This window comes from Lactuca sativa, chromosome 8 (assembly GCF_002870075.4).
Source record: "Lactuca sativa cultivar Salinas chromosome 8, Lsat_Salinas_v11, whole genome shotgun sequence".
Taxonomy (NCBI): domain Eukaryota; kingdom Viridiplantae; phylum Streptophyta; class Magnoliopsida; order Asterales; family Asteraceae; genus Lactuca; species Lactuca sativa.
The window spans coordinates 111063951-111070330 of record NC_056630.2 but is presented as its reverse complement, the minus strand read 5'-3'; positions in this window follow the sequence as shown (position 1 = coordinate 111070330).

Genomic DNA, 6380 nt, shown 5'->3' with positions numbered 1-6380 from the left:
GTCTAAGAAAGAAGACCCATGTAAAGCATGTATAGTCATCAACAATAACTAGTATATACTTTTTGTGGTGGAGACTGGCTATGGTTGAGGGACCGCAGAGATCAATGTGTAACAGTTCCAATGGTTCAGAAATAGAAGAGTCCATTATCAGAGGGTGACTTGCTTTTGATTGTTTTCCGCACTCACAAGCTGGATAGAGAGTGTCGTTGCTGAATTTGAGAATAGGGAGACCACGGACTATTTCTCCAGTGACCAGGTTGTTGATGTACCAGAAGTTGAGATGCGCTAGCTTGCGGTGCCATAGCCAGCTGACTTCGGATACAGCTTTGGACAGGAAGCACAACTGTGGTCTGACAATGATTAGAGAGACATCCAAAGGGTACATGGTGCCTTCGGATCAAGATTTGATCAGACATGAGCTCCTATCACTTGGCATTACGTAACAAAACTGATCATCAAATTCAACACGATGTCCTGCTTTACATAGTTGGCCAACACTGATGAGATTGTGTTTAAGGCATTCTACATAAGCAACCTTCTGAATGGAAAAATTCCTCATAGTGAGAACACCGTAACCTCGGATGACACCGTTTGCATTGTTGCCAAACGTGACATTTCCACCATTGCATATAGGCCTGAAATCTCGAAGGTACTCTAACCTTCCAGTCATGTGCAAGGAGCAGGCACTGTCAATTAACCATTCTTCTTCTTGTTCCTCCTTGCACAAAGCCTGTTCGACAATGCTTAGAGTCCCATACTTTGCCATGTAGCAGTAGTTTTTGTTCAACATTGTTGACCCATCATCATCCATAGTGGCCAGCATGCAAATTTTCCTTTTTCCTTTAACACTGCTGATGGTCTCTTCTTCGTCTCCGGATGACCAAACTTGATGGTGTCTTTTGATATGGGCCACATATGCCCTTTCCTTTTCCTTTTCTTCCAGCTCTTGAGCCATTCTAAGGTAGAATGCTCTGTCTTTGACTACATTGGCCTTACAATCTTTTGCAAAGTGATTTTCTTTATTGCATTTGTGACAAATCACAACATCAGTCTTGTCTTCTGATTGAGTACCGAAGTCAGTGTTCTGAGGAGACTGCGGTACCTCCTTTGGTTGATTGTTCTGAGAGCCTTTGGGATATCGAGAATGGTTGTCTGAGAACCGAAATTACGGTTGAATGGAGGTTTGTTGAAATGATGATTCTTGCGGAAGGAAGGAGGTGGTATACGGTTGAACTGTTGACTAACCAGAGCAATAGCCTTCTGAAACTCTTCTTCATCATCATACTCAGAATCCGCTTCGTATGACTGCGGTGGAGTGTCATACGATGAAGAGTAGGGTGACTACGGTGGGGCTTGTGCTATGAGAGCAAGCGGTCCTCCGAAGTCAGCACTGTTTTTGAGTACAGTGGATTCTTGTGCTTGAAGCTCTCCATAGAGCTTGTAGAGTGACAAAGAGTGAATCTTCCTGTCGCCTTGAACTATCATCTTGGCCGTATTCCAATGTCTTCCTAAACCATTAAGAAACTGGAGATTGGTTTCATGGTTACTGTTGATGGTACCCGCATTGGATAACTTAGTGACTATCAGGTTGAACCTTTTGAAGGAGTCTTCCAAACTTTCACCAGTATGAGCTTTAAAGTTGTTGAAGTCATTGAGTGCTGTAGTGAGCTTCTTGTCTTGTGCTTGTTCTGCACCTTCGTACAGATTCTTGAGTACATCCCAGATCTCTTTAGCTGACTTGCAATTTATGATAATATCAAAGTTGGCAGGAGCAACGCCACAGGAAATTTCATAGAAAACAACAACATCATTTTCCATTTTATCGATATCATCCTTGGTGGGACAGCTCATGGCTGGTTGACCTCCTCCTAGCCTGGTTGCAGCGCCGTCAGTTTGGACTGGTGTAAGAACTGGAACGTGTGGTTCTTCTTCCACAGATTTCCATACATCTCTTCCCAGTCTTCTTAAGTACCTCTCCATTCTTTGTGACTAGTGATGATATTCATTTTCTACCAGAATTGGAGCTCGGTTAGAACCACCAACACTGTTGGAGACATTCAGAGATAACGATTGTGCCATTTGAGATTTTTTTGTTTTTGTTTTTGTTTTGTTTTTTTTAAAGAGCTTTAGTGGTATAGAAGGCCTTATGAAAAATCAGAGTTCCGATATTCAAAAAGCAACCACTTTGGCTCTGATACCAATTGTTGAGAGTAAAACTTGGAGACACACTTGAACAAACGTTAGAACAAGTATATTGCGGAATAGTTAATCTCAAAGGATCTAAAAGCTCAACAATAATATAGTTAGATAGTTAGATAGTTAGTTGCGGAAAGTAAAGAAATATAAATGACATCAATTGTTATATCAAGAATACACTTAAGCTGATTCGTAACAAGGAATGCATTCACTCTGAGTTAATAAGGAAGATCAAACTTAGTGATTAAGTCTTAAAGACTTGCTCCGAAGAGAGGTTATAGTCTGATATGTTTCAGTAACCATTTAGAGTAAGAAGAGTAGAAAGATAGAGAAATGAAGAAGATAACTTGGAGAACTATATTCAGAATAACTCACAAGTCATCAGTGATCAAGTGAAAAGAGTTGTGGTTGTAGTAAGAAATTCAAGAGCATGAAGTTGTATTTAATACAACAAAATGAGTCTCTATTTATAGAGTCTCAGAACTAAACTACAACTCTATAAGCAGCCGTGCAAGGCATACCTGATAATAGAGTGTATTACATAAAGATAAGTAAAGTAATCTAGATAAGTAGAGTGTGGTGGCAAAAGTCTGATTGCGGTTGCTGATGAAGAACTGAATCCGGGTGCTGAATTGGCTGTGGGTGCTGAACCGTTGTGGTAGGGAGATTGTTGTGGTAGCTGAGTTCAAGAGGGTCACTTTTATGTTTCAACCGAGACATATACTACAACTTGGTTAAGATTAATCCTTCTAAATAATATTCCATCAAAAAGTCATTTTTGATGCTTATTGTCTCTAAATTGACTAGCCCTAATCTACGGGTGTTACACCCTTATAGACTTGATTTTATCCACTGGTGAGAAGGTCTCGTCATAGTCAACTGTAGGAGTTTGAGTAAAGCCCTTCACAACCAATCGCTCCTTATATGTGGGTACTTTCCCGTCCATGTCGGTCTTCTTCTTGAAGATCCATTTTCACCTGACCGTCTTATGACTAGGTACATTCTCAACCAAGTTCCAAACTTGATTGACATAAATGGACTAAATCTCGCTGTCCATAGCCTCTTTCCATTTTGTGGACTCGGGGCATGCCATGGCTTCCTTGTAGTTATTTGGCTCATCCAATTTTACCAGTGTACTATCACTAATAAACATATCACCATCTGTAGTAATATGGAAACCTTAAAACTTAGGTGCCATTATAACTCTACTGGAACATCTCAGAGGTAAAGACTCGTCAACTGGTTCAACAGGAGTTTCCTCCTGAGGTTGAGCGCTAGTGTTTGAGGTTCCTTCATCACTTAACTCTTGAAGCTCTTCAAGGTCAATTTTCCTCCCAGTGTCCTCTTGGCATATGAGTTCTCTTTTGTGGAAAATCCCTCTCCCCACAATGAAGATAACATTGTCACTCGGTCTATAGAAGAGATATCCAAAGGATTTTTGTGGGTAGCCGATGAAAATACAACACTCACTATGAGGTTCGAGCTTTTCGTGAGTCTCTCATCTTACAAAAGCCTCACAACCCCAATCCTTGATATGTGCCAACGAGGGAACCTTCCCTATCCATATTTCGTGAGGTGTTTTGGCAACCTTCTTAGTTAGGACTAGATTAAGGATATGGGCGACAGTCTCTAAGGCATACCCGTAGAATGAGATAGGTAACGAAGCTCGACACATCATGGAATGAACCATGTCCAACAAGGTTCAATTGCACCTCTCAACCACACCATTAAGCTATGGTGTCCTAAGTGGCGTCAATTGTGAAACAATTCCAGATTCCTTAAGATAGTCGTGGAACTCGATACTTGGATACTCACCACCACGATCGGATCGAAGCATCTTTATCTTCCTTCCCAATTGATTCTCCACTTCTTGATTAAACTCTTTGAACTTTTCAAATGTTTCTGAATTATGCTTGATTAAGTAGATATACCCATATCTGCTATAATCATCGGTGAAAGTCACATAGAAGCAGTTAGCATCCCTTGTTGCAGATCTGAAGGGCCCACATACATCGGTGTGTATGAGATTGTAGGGTTTCAAAGCACTCCATGGATGATGGCAACCCCTTTGATGAAGTGTAGGTTAAAAGCCCAAGACTTGTCTTTTCCCTATAAATAGTCATGTATTATTCATTATTAGGGTTAAGAGTGAGGCAAAATGTAGCTGCCACGGTGTGAGGTTTCTTATGTAGTGTTAGATTCTTTAGTCTATGCTTAAAGTGTAATCCATTCCTCATGTTTTCAATAAATCGAGTGATCATTCGACATAATCTTCATATTTGTGTTTGTTCTTATTTTCCGCATCTTGTTCATCAAATCTCAATTAGGGTTTTAATCTCAACAATTGGTATTAGAGCAGGAGGCTGTGTAATTCATACACATCTCTTCTGTTGAAGAAATTATTAGGGTTTTTCCGCATTGATTGATATTAATTGAGCCGTCATTCCATATTGGCGCATCTCATTAATTGTCGATCTCACTCTAACGATAAATTACTAGTCTGATCTTAAACAGGTTATCGATCAAACTTCATCACGATGTCAACGGATGATTCGCAAACCAATCCAATCAACATCTCCAACAATATTGGATCAACGACAAGGATTCCAATCTTATACACTCAGGATATGAAGTTTGGATGCACCACTTCAAAGATTATGTGATTGGCTCAGAGGATAATGGTTACTTGATCTGGGAAGCAATCACAGTTGGTCCGTTTTCTCACTCAAGCACTTCAAAGATTGTTAAAACTCAAAAGGAGTACAATCAGCTCGTGAATGATGTGAAAGACATTCCTCGAGACGAGAAAGAGAAGTTTTAGTCAAACATCAAAGCCTTAAGAATGATTAGGTTTGCTTTACAGTCGGATACGTTTCGATTGGTGAGTTTATGTGCTACAGCAAAAGAGATATGGGACAGGTTGAAATAATTGTATTCCACAGATGAAGATATGGAGCGTTCGATTCAAACCTTGCTGCTTTCTGAATTTGGTGATTTCAAACAGAAGCCCGAAGAGAAACTCATTCAGGCCTTTGATCGGTTTAATCATCTTCTCAGTAAGATGATAAAGCACGACATCAAAAGGAAGGTTATTGAACAGAAGGTTACCTTCCTGAACGGTCTTAGACCCAAATGGGTGGCGGTTGTGTCCACAGTGAAGGCACACGAACAGTTCAAATCATACTCTCTGGCGAAACTGGTGGGAATTCTGAAGTCCCATGAAAGTGCGATGTCGAAGGAAACGAAAGTGGTTTCTAGTTTGGGGTCATTAGATCTTGTTTCAAAAGGAAAAAGTGTTGTTGAAGAAGAAGAAGAATTGGATCTTGTTGACTATGATCTGACTGGTGAAGACTATGCCCCAATGGTTTCCAATCTAAGAAAATTTATCAAAAGAAAGTTCCCAGCCAACAAGAACCGAAACTGGCAGGGAAGTTATAGTTCTAATAAAGTGAAGGAGGAATCGAAGATGGGTTCAAAGTCTGAAGAATCCAAGGAGTCGAAGATTGGTGGTGACTCAAGCTATGACTGCCATTATTGTGGAGGCGAGAATCACGTTGCCAAAGACTGCATGCTGAAGAAAAAGGCAGAGAAGGTTGATGAGGATGATGAGGAAGCGAACCTCCTGAGACGATTGGAGGAGATCAAGAAAAGAAAATAAACAACTAACAATAACACCATGAATGCTTTAATTGTACAGGATACAGGTGACAATGATGAATTTGGTGGAGTGCAGGTATGGTCCACAGATTCAGAGGACGAAGAAGTGAGAAAGCCGACTCATGGCAAGGCTATGCTGGTGAAAGAAGAATATGCCGCAGGAAGGTGTTTGATGGTGACAGAAGGTGTATCATAGATGCGAGGATACACAACTCATGGTGGGCTGGAAGATGAGAAGGAGGGAGAGGATAGGTGTTTCCTTGTGAAACCTGTCAGTGCACAGATCAACGAATGTGATGAGTTGATCAAGAAGGTACAAAATATTTTTGCTTCTCTGAAAATACCTATTACTAACTATGAAAAGGAACTGAATAGCTTAAAATCTAAATTTTCTAGTATAAGTAGTAGTTTTACCCAAACTCGTGTCACAAACTCTAACCTGACTGATCAAATTAGCAGGATATCATCGAAGAGTGAGGAGAGGAGGATGTGGATTAAGCTGAAGGAGAAAGAGTTAATTAGGTCTA